This window comes from Vulpes vulpes, unplaced genomic scaffold, assembly GCF_048418805.1.
Source record: "Vulpes vulpes isolate BD-2025 unplaced genomic scaffold, VulVul3 u000000710, whole genome shotgun sequence".
NCBI lineage: Eukaryota > Metazoa > Chordata > Mammalia > Carnivora > Canidae > Vulpes > Vulpes vulpes.
The window spans coordinates 590,083-608,259 of record NW_027325790.1 but is presented as its reverse complement, the minus strand read 5'-3'; positions in this window follow the sequence as shown (position 1 = coordinate 608,259).

The following is an 18,177-nucleotide window of genomic DNA, read 5'->3' as shown; positions in this document are numbered from 1 at the left end:
CCACTCTCCCCAGTACCCCCACCCTCCCACTCTCCCCAGTACCCCCACCCTCCCACACTCCCCAGTACCCCAGTGCATAAAGAGGAGGCGCCCACACAGCGACAGGTCACAGGTGAGTGGCAGCTGATCCCTGATCCCCGCGGGCCACAGTGGGGCCTGTGGATCCGCGTGGGGGCACAGGCCTCCCGCGCTGGGGTCCACAACACCCCGACCCCCATGCGATGACCGTGAGCAGCTCCCACAGCCCTTCCACAGCCCCACGGGGTGAGAGCGGCCACCCTGCTGCCCCCGTCCAGGGAAGGAGGCTGCAGTCGGAACTCAGGCAGCTCCCCCGGGACCCCCGCTCCCCTGTAAGCCCTCTGCTGTGCAGGCACCCAAGCCATGACCTTTCCAGCCTGTCCTAGACGCATGGACCCCGACAGGGGTGACTGTCACCCCCCCATCCCGCCCTGCGCCCGCTGGGTCCCCCTGGCCCGTGAGCAGGCTTGCTCTTCAGGCTCCAAAGAACGTGGAGTCCCTCGTGCTCCCCCAGGGCCCCCCTCAGGCTATTCACACATCGCTGCCCTCAGGGTGGGGAGTTCGGTCGCACTCTTGCTGGCATCAGGTTTTAATTTTGATGAAGTCCAGTCCGTCGCTTTCTCCCCTTGGTCGTGTGCTTGTGGAATCTCGGAGAAACCTTCCATTCCCGCCCCCCCCCCCCCCCAAGCCCGCAGGGACACTCGCTGGCCGGCCCACCCACCACCATCTCTGCGCCGGCCCCGGGCTGGGAGACGTCACCCCCGAGCATCAGGTGGGCAGTTCCCCGGAGCCCCTGGGTCCCCCGCCCGTGTGCTCCTGATACCGGGGTGGGAGCGCTCTGTGACCCCAGCGTGACGGCGTGCCCTGGGACAGTGGCTGGGAAGGTGGACTGTCGGTGGGCGACGGACAGACAGGCAGCGAGGGCCCGTGTGTGATGCCTGTGCCCCTCGGGGCTACGGGGTTGTCTCCGGCTCCGGTCAGACAGAGGGGCGCCCGCCCACGGGGAGCACCCGGACGCATGTGTCCTCGGAAGGTTCTCACGCGCCGTCATCCTTGGATGTGTTTGGATTGCAGCACGATGCAGGAGGACCCGGAGACCCTGCTGGCCTTGCAAAGGGCCAATATCGTGGCCCAGTACCATCAGGTGAGGCCCAGAAGGGACCATAGACACTACACACCCACGACAGGGGGGACCGTACCTGCAAGAGCAGGTGAGGCTCAAGAGGGGATCAGAGCCAAGGATGAGCCAGGTCAGCCCAGGCAAGGACCACAGTCACCAGGAACAAGTGAGACCCTGGGGATGGTCCCGGTGTCAGTAGCAACTAAGGGTCCATCCTGGATCCTCGTCATTGGTAGCGGAGGAGCCCAGGCACCAGGTACAGGTGAGGCCCGGGTGGGGACCAGAGTCACCAGGTCCAGATGAAGACCACAGCTACCAGGTCCAGGTGAGCCCAGGTGGGGACCAGAGTCACCAGGTTCAGGTGAGGCCAAGGTGGGGACCACAGTCGCAGATCCACATGAGGCTCAGGTGGAGACCAGAGTCACCTGGGTGAAGCCCAGTTGGGGACTAGAGTCACCAGGCCTGGGTGAGGGCCAGGTAGGGATCAGAGTCACCAGGTCAAGTGAGGCCCAGGTGGGGACCACAGTCGCCGGGTCCGGGTGAGGCCCAGGGGGGGATCGTCACTGATAGACAGAAGCAGGTGAGGCTGCCAGGCTGCGCCCACTCTGGCGCCCGGCCAATCTCAGAGGGTCGGCGCTCCCTCAGGATCCAGGGGAGGGAGGAGCCCTTCTGCTCCCTCCTGTCTCTGTCCCCACTCCCCTGCTCTGATCGGTCCCCACCACGGAGCCCCCTCTGTTGCAGGCGCCCCAAGCAGGGTCTCCGCAGGACCTGTCACTGTGCAAGGTCGCCGACCACCAGGGCTTTCTGCAGTGAGTCCCCTGGACACCCCTCATCCATCCCAGGGCGGGTGGCCTTTGCAGGAACACCTCTCTGGAGGCTGACCCCCCCGCCCCCAGGTCGCGACCTGGTCCCCTGGAGCCCTCTGAGGGCCATGTCTGCGCTGGGTTGCAGCCGAGACACCCCGGAGGCCGACCCGGGACGTGGGCAGGAAGGGAGCTGGGCCCGGGGGAGGCCCCTGGACACTCAGAGGAGGGGCCCCCACGCCTGCTTTGGGCAGGCCCAGGTGTCAGCCTGCTGCATCCGGGGGTGGTGGTGGGGTGGGGTGTCCAGTCCCTTCAGCAGGGGATCCCGCCCGTGAGGGGCTCTGGGGCCGGGGCGTGCTCTCCGTAGGGGGACGGCCTGGTCTGGGCCGAGTCCGCAGGGGTGCTCTCGCCCACACCCGAAGGCTTTTGCGGGGCTGCAGGTGGATGCCGGGGACCAGGCCAGCGCAGGGAGGGGGGGGGGGCCGCAGAGGGAGGCCCCGACCAGGCAGGAGGAGGCAAGAGGAGGAGGGGGCTGCCCTGGGCGGGAAGGAGGGAGGGGACAGCCCAGTGGCCTAGGTCGCAGGGGACGAGGCTGATGGGTCAACAGCCCCACGAGAACCTGACGGACGCTGGAGACCCCAGGTGGGGCCCCCTCGGCCCTGCTCACGGCCCAGTGTCTGCTGGGATGGCTCAGGGGTGGTCGTGCTCAGGGGCTCCGACAGGACGGGAGGTGAAATGGGCCAGGGTGGCAGAGGGGACAGCAGAGAGGGGAGCCCGGGGACAGCAGGGGGACGGCCAGGGGGCAGGGGGAGGCCGGCTGGACGCTGGGCAGTCAGGCCCTGGGGAGGCGGGGGGACCTCAGCGGGACGGTCACGGGGCACCCGGGCCACGCTGACAGCTCTCGGGCTGGTCCATCGAGGAGGGGGGCAGGTCACCCCCTGGGGGCGCCGAGGGGTCCCCGCCCAGCCCACCACCGGCAAACACCCTCCTCAGACCCCCCAGACGCCGCCCCCGCCCGCCCTCAGGCCGCTGGCAGCCCCTGCCCTCCCCGCGGGAGCCCTGCCCTCCCCAGGACGCTGGGTGCAGACGGGGTGTGTGTGTGTGTGTGTGGCTGTGGGGCCGGGGCCTCAGGGCTCTGCGTCTCCTGCCTTCCAGGGACAGGGAGCTGCCCGACCCCAGCCCCCGCGAGGCCAAGGTGAGAGCCCGTCCTGGGCCCCGGGCAGGACGTGGGGGGGAGCTGGGGCCAGCTGTCTGCACCGCGTCCCCCAGGACATCCCCGGGCGTCTCCCCAGTCCCCCGTCCCAGCGCTGCACGGGCCGCCGGGAACGCACCCGAGACCCGGAGCCGCGGTCCGCGGGGGGCCCTGTGCCTTCCTGGCTCCTCCGGGTCCCGCGGGGCACTGGACGCGGCCCGAGCGCCCACCTCCCGCGGCGGGAGCCTCACCTGCGGCCCCCGCCTGTCCTCTCCCAGAAACTCCGCCAGGAGACCCGGCGCGCGGACAAATGGATAAAAATGCTCAAGCGATGGGACCACTACCTCCCCAGCGAGAAGGTGGGGCGCTGGGTGCCCCCGAGGGCTCTCCGTCCTGACGGGGCTGGGGGGCCGCCCTCAGTGACCTCCTGCCCCGTCCTCGGGGGAGCCCCCTGCCTGGGGAGAGTCTGCTGGGAGCCCGGGCCGCCCTCCCCAGGCCCCGGGACGGCGGTGGGGGAGCGTCAGGTCGGGGCCAGGGTCCCTGCTCCTCGCGGGGGACGGGGTGGGGGGGGGGCCCAGATCCAGGGAGACCCAGCCGCTCTGCAGACACCCTGGAGCCGACGCCGGAACCTTCTAGATGCCTCGTGTTCCCTGGGCTCCAAGGGGCCGCCCTGGGCCCCTCTCACCAGCACTGCCTTCCTCCCCGCAGCTGCGACGCCGGGTGTACAAGGGGGTCCCGCCCCAGGTGCGGGGACAGGTGTGGCTGCGATTGCTGAACGTCGACCAGGTTAAGGCCAGCAATGCCGGGAAATACCAGGTGGGACCCGACCCGTCTACTCCCCGTGGACCCTCGGTCCCCTCCCTGCCCAGGGCTGACCCTCCGTGACCCCTCCCCACCCGGGGCTGAACTCCCGTGTCCCCTCCCCACCCGGGCTGATCCTCCACGTCCCCTCCCTGTCCAGGGCTGACCCTCAGTCCCCTCCCCGCCCACGACAGCTGGGCACAGGCCCTCACGCAGGCCCCGCGGGCACGGTGGGCACTCCCGCCGTCCCCGGCCTCCCAGGGGAAGGGTGGAGGTTCCTGCAGGACACACTCCCGTGGTGGCCCCGGGGCTCCCTGCCCAGGACGGCAGCTGCTGACAGGTCGGGGTCTGTGTCCCTGACGCCGGCTCCTCCTCCCGGGGTCTCCCCGCAGGCAATGAAGGAGGCGGCCCTGGTCTCCTCCCGGGACATCGTGCAGATCGACCTGGACGTCAACCGCACGTTCCGCAGTCACACCATGTTCTGGGAACGCTACGGGGTCGGGTGAGGCTGCTGGGCCAGCGGGGTTCGGGGGTCGGGGGCCCGGCCTGGGAGAGGCCCGGGGGCTTCTGTGCCGGGGACACGGGGTCTCCGAGGCCGGGGGGAGCGACGGCAGCAAACAACACACTGCCACGTGGTAGGGTGCTGGGGATGACCCCCGTGCCCCCAACCCCAGGGTCTCGGGGATGGGGAGGCCGCAGGACGGGGCCTCCAGGGGTCACCGTCTGAGCTGAACCCCAAGGGGGTGAGGGGCGGCCCCGTGAAGAGCAGGGGGCCGGGGTGGGGGCGTGGGGGGCACGAAGGGGACCTGGGGCCAGGGTGCATGGCCGCGGCTGGACCGGGACACGTGGACCCGACGAGGGTCGGACAGGTCAGGGTGACACCCACCCTCCGGTGCTTTATGTACTTCTGAATTCTGGGCATTTTGTTTTAGACAATTTGCACTTGGTGAGCACACACGGCATGACGCCGCCCCCCCCCCCCCCCCCCAGACGCCGCCCCGGTCCAGGCAGGCCCTGCGCGGAGCACACGGGGCCCCAGGGGCAGGGGCAGGGGTCACAGCAAACCCCAGACTGGGGTCGCCTTTATCTGTAGACGTCTCCGTGTGCACCTTAGAGAAGGGGGTGCCCTGTGTCCGCAGCCCCCCACCCCATCCCCTCACCCACCGCCCCCACGCCATCCCCCTGCATCACCCCCCACGCCATCCCCCACAACCCCAGACCCCCACCCCTACACTATCGGTCCCGCCCCCACCCCCACCCCACCCCCACGAGGACGCGGTGCAGCTGCCCCCTGTGGGACATGCTCAGCCTCCCCGGCCACCTTGGGGTTCTCTGGACGGCCTGCTCCCGTCAGAAGCCCGGGTGTCCCGCAGAGTCCCCAGGGGCCGCGGGGAGGTGGGGAAGGCAGGGAGCCCCCCGACAGGGGCTTGCAGGTGGGTGGAGCATAGGGTGCAGCTACCTGTGTGTGCAGCGGGCGGGGTGTGTGGGAGCCCGGGACCCCAGGGGTGACCTGCAGGGGCGCCAGGGGCGGGGCTGGGGAGACGCCAGGCATGGGTGGCTGGGCTTCCCGGGCGGGCCGCTCGGACCGTCTCCCCACGAGAACTCGGTGCTCCTCCCTGCAGGGAACCTGCTGCCCCCCGGGGCCCCCGCGGCCCTCAGAGCGCGGCCGGGTCAGGCTGACCTGTGACCCCCGGCCCGGGGGGAGCCGGCCTCCAGCAGCCCGGGCCCGGGGGCCGCGGAGCCGGGGTGCAGACTCAGGCCGCCGTGCGGGGGGCATCGGGCGGCTCCTGGCAGCGCTGAGGGGGCCGCACCCCGTACCCCCCCGTGCTCAGATAGTGACCCCAGGGGTTCGCAGCCTGTATCGGGGTCACACCTGCACGACGTTCCCTGCTCTCCTCACGGCGGCTCAGACCTGGAGCCCCGAGATGCTCTGGGATGGGCGGGCCCGGGGTGCCCCCCACAGAGTCCAGCCCAGGGACACCTGGGAAGACCTGGGGGTGCGCTCAGGGCCACGGATGCCCCGGCTGCGTGGGCTCGGGGCAGGGGTCACGTGGGGCTGGTGGTGTTCCCGGGACACGGGGCCGGGCCAGGCCAGGGCAGCGGAGGAGAGGCGTCAGGGGCTGCGGGGACCGGGGCAGGGGGAGCGCTGGCTCCCATGGGGGCGTGCGGGGGGGGGGGGCGCCGCTCCAGGGCTGGAGGCCCGGGGCGCTGGCGGCGCTGGGGGAGCCCGGAGCTGCACACCCCACGGCGGGAGCCGCTCGGAGGCGTCGGACACCCCAGGGTGCACTGAACCCCCGGCACGCTGCACGTGTGAGGTCGCCGCCTGTCCCCGTGCGCAGACCTGACCCCGGAGATCGGCCCCCGCGGAGGGGCCCCGCGGGCCGCGGGGCCTGCGGGGCCGGTGTCGGCACCTCGGCGGCCTCGCTGGGCGGGGGCTGACTGAGCAGAGCCCCCCACTGTCCCCCCTCCTAGGCAGCGAGCCCTGTTCTGCGTACTGGCAGCCTACTCGGTGTACGACACGGTGAGTGTCCCTGCCCCCGCCTCCTGCCCCGCGGGCGGCCTTGTCCTGAGTGGTGGTGACCAGCGGGACTCACAGTTATGGCCCCGGCTCCACGGCCCCCGAGATGCCGGGGAGGGTCTCTCTCCTCCGGGACGGGCAGGGGGCGGGGTGCAGACCTCCCAGGGGAGGCAGGGCCTGCGTGCCCGAGGGCCGGGGCTGCCCGGGGCCCCCGCGTGCACCGCGGCCGTCCTAGAGCTCGGGTCTGGACCCTGACAGACGGCGCTACCGACGAGAGCCCGGGCGGGGAAGGCTCCCACTCCCCCGAAGGGAACGAGGCCGAGGCGCCCAGGAGGCCGCCCCCTTCCACGGCGCATTCCAGAAGGGTCCCCGAGGACCCCAGCTCACACGCTCCCCGGCCCCGCGGGGTGTCCTGGCCCAGCTCCCCTCGTGGGACCTGCCAGGGGCCACAGTCAGGCCCCCCCGCCCCCCCGCCGACCTGCCCTCTGGGGGGTCTCCAGACCTGGCGGGTCCCCTACAGCCTGGCACAGCTCACGGAGGCCCCTCCTGCTGGCCTGAGGACGGGGGTCCTGGCACGGCGGCCGCAGGGCTCGGTAGCGGGGCCCGGGGTGCTCGCGCCCCAGCTGGTCCGGGTGGCCCTCACCTGCTCCCCCGCCCTCTGGGAGCCCCCTCCGGGAGCCCGGGCTGGGAGGGAGCCGGGGGAGCCTGACGCCCGCGGGGAGGGCTCAGAGGGGGCCTCGGGGCGCACGCCCTCCGTGGGGCTCTGGCTCTTGCAGGAGGTGGGCTACTGCCAGGGCATGAGCGAGATCGCGGCCGTCCTCCTCATGTTCCTGCCCGAGGAGGACGCCTTCTGGGCGCTGGCCCAGCTGATGGTGGGCGACCGGCACTCCATGCACGGTAGGGGCCCGCCGGGGAGCTCAGGAGGGCCTCCCTGCAGGCTGCTGCACCGGGGGGCAGGCGGGGACCCCCAGCTCGCCCCCCCACGGGCAAGGGCCCCGCCTCCCCGGTGGCCTCGGGGTCCCGGAGCCACGGCCACCCGCCCCACCGTCTGCAGGCCAGGCACGCACTCCCGTTGCTCCCCCAGCCTCCCGCCGGGCTGCCGGCTTGTCCCCCAGGCCCCCCTGCCAGCCCACGGCCACACGGGGCCCAGGGGGCAGCGTCTCCCCCTCCCGGGGGCCCCCAGCCTCACTCCCAAGCCCCACAGCAGAGGGCCGTGCACGCCCATCACCCTCCCCGTGGCCTGCACCCGCTGCCCCTCGGGGCTGGGGACCCGCCTGTCCCCGCGGCGGCCCCCGCAGGAGAGAGGGTGCTGGGTCAGCCGGGCCCGGTCCTCAGCCCCCAGCCCACGCCCCGCGGGGTCTCTGTGAGGACGAGGGTCCCCGGGCCCCGCGCCCCCGGCCTGGGAGGCAGGCCCTGCCCTCTGGGAAGAGCGGATCCAGCCAGGGCTCCGAGGGCGGTGGGCACACGGGGGTCAGGGCGTGGCGGGGAGGCCCCTGCCCCGACACCCCCCACCCCGCCTGGTGCAGGAGGAGGCCCTGACCGTGGGGGCCTGGGGCCTTCTCAGGCTTCTTCGTCCCGGGCTTCCCGAAGCTCCTCAGGTTCCAGAGACATCACGAGCGGGTCCTCCAAAGAGCTCTCCCGGACCTGAGGAAGCACATGGCGAGTGGGGGCGAGTGGGAGCTCCTGAGGCTCCGTCCCCGGAGCCCGGGGCAGGGGGTGGGGGGCATGGCCCTCCCTCCGAGCTGCCCAGAGTTGGGGTCACGTTCCTCCCCCTGGGGCCCGGGGGCGCCCTCGGGGCTGGGCTGGGCCGTGGGGAGCGCGTCCACCCGGCTCCAGGGGCCGCGGCGTGGGGCCTGAGCACCCCCTGCCCTCCCGCCAGGACGAGGAGCAGATGTCCACCGGCATCTACAGCCCCAAATGGTTTCTCCAGTGCTTCCTCGGCCGGGTGAGGCCCGCCCCCGGGACCCCCGCTCCCGGACCTGCCCCCTGCCCCCGGGGAGGGCCCAGCTCAGCCCCACCCTCCAGACGAGCCAGGCCCGACCCCGGGGTCCTGAGGCTGAGGCTGAGGCTCGCAGCCCAGCCCGTCCTGGAGAAGCCCAGAGGGTCCCTGGACGAGGTCCCGGGGGGCGGCCCGTCTCTGCCTCAGCTCCCCCGGGGGAGGCCGGGTCAGCCCGGGGTGTGGACGGGCCCTCGGCCCATCGGGCGGCCAGCCTGGGGTCCTCTCGAGGCGTGGTGTCGTCAAGTGCGGGCAGAGTCTGTGCCCCCAGGGGTGCGGGAGGTGCTGGCCGGGGTCGGAACCCGGAGCGGCCGGGAGTCCCTGATCTCCCTGGGAGGAGGGCACGCACGGGGAGGCGGGGGGCGGGGGGGGGGCGCTGCGGGGCCTTGTTGCAGGCAGCCGGGGGCCAGATGGCAGGCCTAGCCTAGCCCCAGCCGAGCCCCCCAGGGGCCCTGCTCAGGCCGCTCCTCCCACCCCGCCGTCCCCCTAGACCCCCTTCTCGCTCACCCTGAAGCTGTGGGATGCCTACGTGTTGGATGGGGAGAGGGTGCTCACGGCCATGGCCTATACCATCCTCAAGGTGCACAGGAGTAAGTGAGCCCCCGGGAGCCCAGGTGTGCCGGGGGCGGGGGGCAGGGGCGGTGACCCTGGGCTCTGAGCAGCACCCAGACCTGGGGCGGGGGGACGGCGGGGCAGGCGGGTGCAGCGGGGCTCCCCGAGTGGAGCAGCGGGCAGGGGCCACCCCGGCCAGCGCACTGCCCGCGGCGCTCCTGGGCACAGCGGGACCCCAGCCGCTGGCCTGGGGGCCCCGGGGGCCCCAGGGCGGGGCCCTCTGGGTCTGACTCTCGCCCACCGCCCAGAGCGCCTCCTGAAGCTGCCCCTGGAAGGGCTCCGGGAGTTCCTCCAGGACTCTCTGGCCCAGCCCTGGGCCCTGGAGGACGAGGCCGTGCTGAGACACCTTCGGGCCTCCATGACCCAGCTCCGCAGGATGCGGTGCGACCTGCCCCCGCCAGGTGGGCTCAGGGCCCCGGCCCCTCCCGACTCGGCCTGCTGGGGCCGCCCACAGGGGACAGAGCCCCCGGGGCCCCCGTCCTCATCTCTGGGGCTCTCCTCTTCTGCGCCAGCCTCGGGGACCCCAGGCCAGGGCTGGGCGGGCGGGTACCCACTGCAGGGCCCGGGCGGCAGTGTGGGGGGCTGAGCACAGGGTCAGGCCGGGGGGGGGGGGTCACGCGGGAGCCGTGAGGACCCCCGGGGCCCCCAGCGGGGGACACACAGCCTGCTGGAGACGCTGACCCCGTCGGCCTCTTTCCAGCGGGACCTGAGGAGTTCCCCACGAGGCCCCTGGGCCTGGAGCCAGTGTCCCCGGCGCCCGGGCCTCTCCTCCCTTCTCCGGCCTCTGAGCCACTGCCCAGGGTGGAGGAGCCGGCCTCCCCGGGCCCAGCCGCCCGGCCTGAGCCGCCCGGACCCCCTCCCGGCCAGGCCATCGTCCAACTTGCCCCCCAGCCCCGGCGGTGGAACTCCCTCCCCACCCTCCCGGGGCAACAAGGCGGTGCAGGCAGGCGGCCCCGGGACACGGCGGGCTTCAAGACAGAAAACGGGGTCTCCTTCCATTTGGCACCTGCCTGGGCCACCCCAGAGGCCCCGCGACGGACCGGGCCCTGGAGCACCCCCGGGACTCCCATCACGCGGTCCCCCCAGCCCCCTAGGGATGACGCTGTCGGGCCCAGGACACCCTTCCTGCCCCGCGGCCACTGCAGCTCGTGCCCCTCGCTGGGCAGTGACGGGCACAGCCAGGGCAGAGCCAGGGCGGCGCTGAGCCCGCTGCCCCGAGGCCCCGCACAGGCCCGGGACCCTCTGCCCCCCGCGTCCACGGGGCAGCTCGATGCTCGCGGGCCTCGGGGGCAGAGCGTGGCGGTGAGGGCGGGGGCCCGGAGGCTCCGGCCCGCCGTCACCGTGCCCTGCCTCGTCTCGCTGTGCCTCCCGGAGGGCGGCACCGCCCGCACGGGACACCAGCCCCTGACCCAGAGGGACCTGGGCTGGCCTGGCCCCGGGCTCTGTGGGGGCAGGGGCGACTCGAGCGCCTGCCCCAGGCCCAGCGCTAATGGGATCCAGCGCCCCGGGGCCCTGGCCAGGCCTGCGTTCTGGCCCCGGGCCGAACGAGCCCTCTCACAGCAGGATGTGGCCTCCTGGGCCCTGGGCGTGCCCCACAGACCCAGGTCGCTGACCTAGGGCAGCCCTGGGGATCCCGGGACACCCCAGGGCAGGGCAGCGGGGGCAGGCCCGTGGGCCCCACCCACACCCCCACCCCCACCCACACCCACACCCACACCCACACCAGGAGGCAGGCTCCTCCACGCGCTGGGGCTCCAGCAGTCAGTCACCCGGCCCCAGGGGGCCCGAGGCCGGGGTCCAGCTGCCCTGCGGGGACCCAGCGCAGGAGCCCATGGGCCGTAGGTCCACGTCAGCCCTGCCGCCCCCAGAACCGCCTCTCACCGCCCCGACCTCAGGACACGCGCCCCCACCCGGAGTCGAGTCCGCACAGGCTCCCAGGCGGGGGACGACTCCAGCACCCGCACCCCTGTGGGATTCCCGCTTTCCTCTAAGGACAGGAAGGTCTCCCAGGGGAAGGCGCGCACCCTCGGCTCTGAGCCCCTGTTTGCTGTTGCAAGTTCAATAAAGTGTTGTTGTGTGAGAGGGCACGGCCGGCTCGTTTCTGCGTCTCCCGGAGCTCTGTGCACGGGGTGCGGAGACACCCCCAGAGAGGAGGAGGGGGCGCCGCCCAGGCCCCGACCAGCCCCTGCGGGGGCGCCGCCAGGCACACACGGCTGACGTCCCCACGTGCCTTCCCGGGGCGGCCAGACGCCAGGGTCAGGACCCCGCAGACTCTACTGCGACTCAGCCTGCGCCCGCGGCCAGGACGGGCCTGGGACAGAGTGACAGCCGGGGAGCCTCAGGTCACCAGGGTCTGTGCTAAGCGCCCTGGGAGGTCTGTGCCCCCTCTGTCCAGGGGGTCTGGGCTGCCCGGGCTCCGGGGCGCTTCCTCCCCTCCCCGCCCCGGGCCTGTGCGCCTGGGGCACAGAGGGCCCGCGGGGCGGTCAGCGTGGCCCCGGAGCGGACGTCAGGACAGCAGGCCCTTGCAGCTCTCACACCTGGGCCACCCTCACCGGGCGGGCTCAGCGTGCACACCCGGTGCTGCTGGATCCCTCGCACCAGAGTGTGGAGGGCACCCTGCACGCCCTGGAGAGTAGGGGCTGGGTGAGCGCGGGGCTCGGCCTGGGGGCAGGCAGCGCAGGGGACCGAGGGACCCCGGCCCCGTCCCCACCCCGACTCCCACACACACACACACACACAGGCAGCCCCAGGGCTCCCCCCACGGGCAGCCGGCCCCTCAGGAGCTCCCCCCAGGGCGGCCCCGAGGTCTGGCTCCCCGCTGGAGAGGCATCGGGGAGAAGAGAAGCGGCCGGCGCTCGGCGGGGACCCGCTGCCACCCACGGGAATGTGGCCGAGCCGGACCTTCCAGCTCAGCTGACCCCCCGGCGGGACGGGACGGCACGGGACGGCACGGGACGGCACGAGGGGGCCCGGGTCGGCCGGGAGAACCCAGCTAGCCGCCCAGCGCCAGCACCGGAAATGATGGTGTTTCAACCGTTTCGGCGTCAGGACGACGCGGCCCGAGGATCAGATCGCGGCACGGCGACAGACAGGCACACACCCCAAACCCAACAAACGTCGGAATCCCCCGACTGTTGTCAGACAGCAGCCGGACGGTTACAGACGGGACGCTGGGGTCCCCGGTAGGACACACGGAGGACGCTCCAGACCACGGCTGCAGAGGCGCTGGAGGCCCGGGGATGCGCCTGCGGGTGCCCACGGGGAGCGCGGGGCGGCGGGAAGCACCCTACAGAGGGGGGCCCCTCCTGGGAAAGGACGCCGGGTCCCCGCGAAGGCTCCCGATGCTGACAGCTGTCCCCCTCTCCTTCAGCTTCTGGTTCCCCCCCCCCCCCCGCCCCATTTTGCTCTTCCTGATTCTCCGTCGGCCTCCGCCCTGCATCCGAGCCACTGACCACACGGGCTTCTTTAGGACGTCGGGTCCCAAAAGGAGGCCGAGCTCTGGCTCCCGGGATCGGGAAGGACCATCGCCGAGGTTTATGCTGATCCCCCCGAGCTCGTGCCTTCCCGGCTCTTCTGTCCTGCAGAACGAGGGGAGGCACGGGCCTTACGGGGAAGGAGGCCCACTCCCACTCGGGCGGGACCGTCCCTCGTGGGGGACCCCGTCATCTGGGCCCGGGAGAGCGAGCGGGGCCATCAAGAACAGGTCGCAGGCTAGACATGGTCCGCTCTGAGGTTTGTCCTGAAGCGAGCACTCCCCTTCCACGTCACGCTGTCTTAGTTCATCCATTTATTATTTGTTAAAGGTTTTACGTTTATGTCCTCTCTACACCCAACACGGAGTTCCAGCTCACAGTCCTGACATCAAGGTCCCCGACCAGGCCGGCCAGGCACCCCAGGGCCATGTTTCTCATCTCTTTGCTGGCTCGCCTATCTCTGCACCCAGCTGGGACATCGAGTCCACGACGGGGGAGCTTTAGCTACCTCCGAACCCGCAAGAACCCGGAACGTTCTCGCTGTGTCCCCATCCTAGAACGACCTTCGCCGTCGAACAGCAACTCAAATAAATCGGCAGCCAGCCCAATGACTCCTGGTCAAGGAAACGGCCAACTTGTCACGTGTGTGGGCCCCGCTCCCTGGGCTCCCGGGGCTCCCGGGGAGGCTCCGCTTTCTTTAACATCGACCAAGGTCCCAATGACTCCACCGCACCTCGACGCCGGGGCTCAGTTTCTGCCCTGACACGACACAGGCAGCACGTCGGCTTCAGTTACTCCCTGTCAATCAATCAAAGGGAGCCTGGCCGCTCTCGGGGTGGTTGGGGTGGTTGGTAAGAACACGCGACTCTTGTTCTTGGGGCGGGGAGTTCAAGCCCCATGTGGGTGTAGAGATGACAGAAAAATAAAATCTTAAAAAGAAAATCAGTCAGTCGGTCTGGGGGAGACACAGCCCCGGATCCCACAGGGGCAGGGAGCCAGCTGACGGGTCTACGCACACTATTAGAAGCAGCAGAGCACAAAGTCAGAACTTCCAGAAGTCTGCTAGAGGGGGGGACACGCCGGCCTCGACGGTGCTCGGGAGGCGAAGTGGGGGGCGGCCCCTGGAGCGACAGGGTGGGCTCAGGGTCCCCGGGGTCCCAAGGACGGTGGCGCCAACGGTTCCCAGGCCCAGGAGCGGGGACCCCGGCCGAGGGCCGCGGGACTAGGGCCAGCTGTCTGCCCTGTGTGGCCACAAACTGCAAACCCCTGTGCGGTCACGGGGCCGCGTCCCTGGGCCGGGCCAGCAAAGGCCAGAAGTGGGAGGAGACCCTCCCGGGCGGGAGGACCACGGGTCTCCCCCAGGGCAGCCCCTAAAACTTGGAGGTTTGAAACTCAGTCACTTGTCCGAGATAAAAAGAAAAAAAACAAAACAAAACAAAACTCGGACACAGGCAGGGTGAACGCAGGGTTCTGACAGACAGAAACGGTGGAGACAAGAGGGCTTGATGGCACATCAGAAACTATATGCCAATAGGACGACCTACAAGAAATGGACACCATGACACTATATATAGAAAACTACAAAAATGAACAAACAAAAAAATGTTAGAACCGGTAAATGAATTCAGTAAAGTCACAGGATACATAATTAATGCACAGAATTCTGTTGCATTCCTATACCTCAGTAAGAAGGTAAGAAAAAGAGAAACTAAGATATTAATAAAAATAAATTTAAAATGAAACAAAAAATAATATTATACTTAAGAAAAAACCTAAGGAAACAGCTATAAAAACTTACTCTGAAGACGATGATGGAAAGAAATCGATGACACAAAGAAACGGAAAGAGACACTCCACACTCGTGGACTGAAAGGGTACGAAGTGTCTTCACAACCGAGAGCAGCCCAGACATTCCTATAAACCCTATCAAAATGCCCCCAGCATTTCTCACAGAGCTAAGATAAATGATCTTCAACTTTGCATGGAACCTCAAAAGACCCCAGACAGGCGAAGCAGCCTTGCAAAAGAAAAGCAAAGTAGGAAGCTTCACATCGCTAGATTTCCAGTTATGTCACAAAACTGTTGTGATGAAGACAGTACGGTCCTGGCACGACAACGGACACACAGACCAAGAGCACAGAGCAGACCTCCCAGAAATGAACCCACAACTATGTCGTCGTTTAATCCTTGATAAAGCTGGAAAGAATATCCAGTGGGGAGAAAAATCTACAAATGGTGTTGGAAAAACTGGATAGACACAAGCCAAAGAATGAAATTTCTAGTTTTTGATTTTACTTTTGTGTGTGGCTAAATTCCTAGAAAATACATAACCTACCAAAACTGACACATAGAGAAATAGAAAATTTGAATAGACCAATTCTCAGCGAAGCTGTTGAGTAATAGAAAAAAAATTCCCAAAACGCAGAAGTCCACGACCAGATGGCTTCATGAGTGAATTCTATGAAACATTTAAAGAAGTATTAAAGCCTAGAAAGAGTATTATGCTAAGCACAATATGCCAACCCTAACCCTAACCCTGACCCTGACCCTGACCCTGACCCTGACCCTGACCCGGAAGCCTCCCCGCGGGTCCTGAGGAGGCCGGGCCCCTGTGGGCGTGGACGCGACCCCCACACGGCTGTTTCCCGTCTGTTGACTACGTGGGACTCCCAGCGCTGAGAGGGCACCTCCGTGGCTTGTTCCTGCTCTCGGGGGAGACGATTTCAGGTCGTCACCCTCGGGGATGACGTCAGCTGCGGGCCTTCCTACGCGGCCTCTCCTCTGTTGACAGACCTTTCCTAAAACCCCCTGTGCTTTTCATGCTTTGTTCTGTCAAATGCGTTTTCTGCGACTCTTGAGGGGATCGTCTCCTTTCTCTTTGTTTTTGTTGTTTTTTTAAAGATTTTATTTATATATCCTTGAGAGACACCGAGAGACGAGAGAGAGAGAGAGAGAGAGAGAGAGAGAGAGAGAGAGAGAGAGGCAGAGACACGGGCAGAGGGAGAAGAAGGCTCCGTGCAGGGAGCCCGATGTGGGACTCGATCCCGGGACTCCAGGATCACGCCCTGGGCCGAAGGGAAGGCAGGCGCTGAAGCGCTGAGCCCCGCCGCCCCCCTCCGCCCCGGGCCGCCCCATGTCCTTTCTCTGGTTAACGGGATGGATCGTGCTGAGTGATCGGAGGGGCCGCGGGGGGCAGGTGGGCAACGTGGATGAACAAATAGGGAAAGCTACAAGCGTGTGGTTCTAAATAAAGGAATCCCGGAAATTTAGAAAGTACGGCCTGGCAATAGAGTCAGGACCGTGGGGACAACTCGGTACGGGGACAGACGGTGACGCCGCTTCTCGCGGGGAGAGCTGAGCGAGGCACAGAATTGTCAAGTCGCCAGCTGTAGCCCTGAAACTACTGTCCCCTTGGGTGTCGACGGCACTTCAATAGATACCAAGGAAAAGGGGTTTCCGGTGGGAATCCCGGTGGGTCCGTGAAAGGCATTTACACGGTCGTGACGCACACGAAGGCGCCTCTGCAGAGGGGATCCAGATGCTCACGTGTCTTCATGTTAATGTTTAGAAGATGTACTTGGGAGACGGTGCGGGGGGCAGGGGCGGAGGGACAGGGGGAACCTGGAGCGGACTCCTCACCCACCGGAGACCGAGCCCCACCCGAGGCTCCACGCCACAACCTGGAGATCCTGGCTTGAGCCAAACTCAAGAGTCGACGTGGAACCGACGGACGGAACCACCCAGGAGCCCCTCAAATGCTCCTAACTGCAACCCCACGCTGTGAACCCTGGGGGGCGGAGGGGGGCATCTGTGACCCCCAGTCTGCCTTGAAGGGCGGGAGGCCTGCAGGGCCCGAGGATGGGAACTGAGGATGCGGGAGGCTGCCTGCATCGCCTTCCCGCCCGGCGTGGGGACAGGACCCTCCCCCGGGACCCTCGGCCACCAGGGTGAGGGCTGAGTGCTGATTGGACCCCGCCTGCCCACAGTGATGATGCGGGACCCCGCTCTGGGCGGAACTGTGGTGCCCCCGGGTTCCACCGCTGCCTGGTGCCCACTCTGCGTCCGCAGACCTTCGGAGGCACCGGTGCTCCGGATCTGGCTCGCAGCGACCCGACTCTCCTGCTCTCCCCAGTAGCCCAGGACTCGTCTCTCCTCAGTACCCCCACCCTCCCACTCTCCCCAGTACCCCGCTACTCCCACTCTCCCCAGTACCCCCACCCTCCCACTCTCCCCAGTACCCCCACCCTCCCACACTCCCCAGTACCCCAGTGCATAAAGAGGAGGCGCCCACACAGCGACAGGTCACAGGTGAGTGGCAGCTGATCCCTGATCCCCGCGGGCCACAGTGGGGCCTGTGGATCCGCGTGGGGGCACAGGCCTCCCGCGCTGGGGTCCACAACACCCCGACCCCCATGCGATGACCGTGAGCAGCTCCCACAGCCCTTCCACAGCCCCACGGGGTGAGAGCGGCCACCCTGCTGCCCCCGTCCAGGGAAGGAGGCTGCAGTCGGAACTCAGGCAGCTCCCCCGGGACCCCCGCTCCCCTGTAAGCCCTCTGCTGTGCAGGCACCCAAGCCATGACCTTTCCAGCCTGTCCTAGACGCATGGACCCCGACAGGGGTGACTGTCACCCCCCCATCCCGCCCTGCGCCCGCTGGGTCCCCCTGGCCCGTGAGCAGGCTTGCTCTTCAGGCTCCAAAGAACGTGGAGTCCCTCGTGCTCCCCCAGGGCCCCCCTCAGGCTATTCACACATCGCTGCCCTCAGGGTGGGGAGTTCGGTCGCACTCTTGCTGGCATCAGGTTTTAATTTTGATGAAGTCCAGTCCGTCGCTTTCTCCCCTTGGTCGTGTGCTTGTGGAATCTCGGAGAAACCTTCCATTCCCGCCCCCCCCCCCCCCCAAGCCCGCAGGGACACTCGCTGGCCGGCCCACCCACCACCATCTCTGCGCCGGCCCCGGGCTGGGAGACGTCACCCCCGAGCATCAGGTGGGCAGTTCCCCGGAGCCCCTGGGTCCCCCGCCCGTGTGCTCCTGATACCGGGGTGGGAGCGCTCTGTGACCCCAGCGTGACGGCGTGCCCTGGGACAGTGGCTGGGAAGGTGGACTGTCGGTGGGCGACGGACAGACAGGCAGCGAGGGCCCGTGTGTGATGCCTGTGCCCCTCGGGGCTACGGGGTTGTCTCCGGCTCCGGTCAGACAGAGGGGCGCCCGCCCACGGGGAGCACCCGGACGCATGTGTCCTCGGAAGGTTCTCACGCGCCGTCATCCTTGGATGTGTTTGGATTGCAGCACGATGCAGGAGGACCCGGAGACCCTGCTGGCCTTGCAAAGGGCCAATATCGTGGCCCAGTACCATCAGGTGAGGCCCAGAAGGGACCATAGACACTACACACCCACGACAGGGGGGACCGTACCTGCAAGAGCAGGTGAGGCTCAAGAGGGGATCAGAGCCAAGGATGAGCCAGGTCAGCCCAGGCAAGGACCACAGTCACCAGGAACAAGTGAGACCCTGGGGATGGTCCCGGTGTCAGTAGCAACTAAGGGTCCATCCTGGATCCTCGTCATTGGTAGCGGAGGAGCCCAGGCACCAGGTACAGGTGAGGCCCGGGTGGGGACCAGAGTCACCAGGTCCAGATGAAGACCAC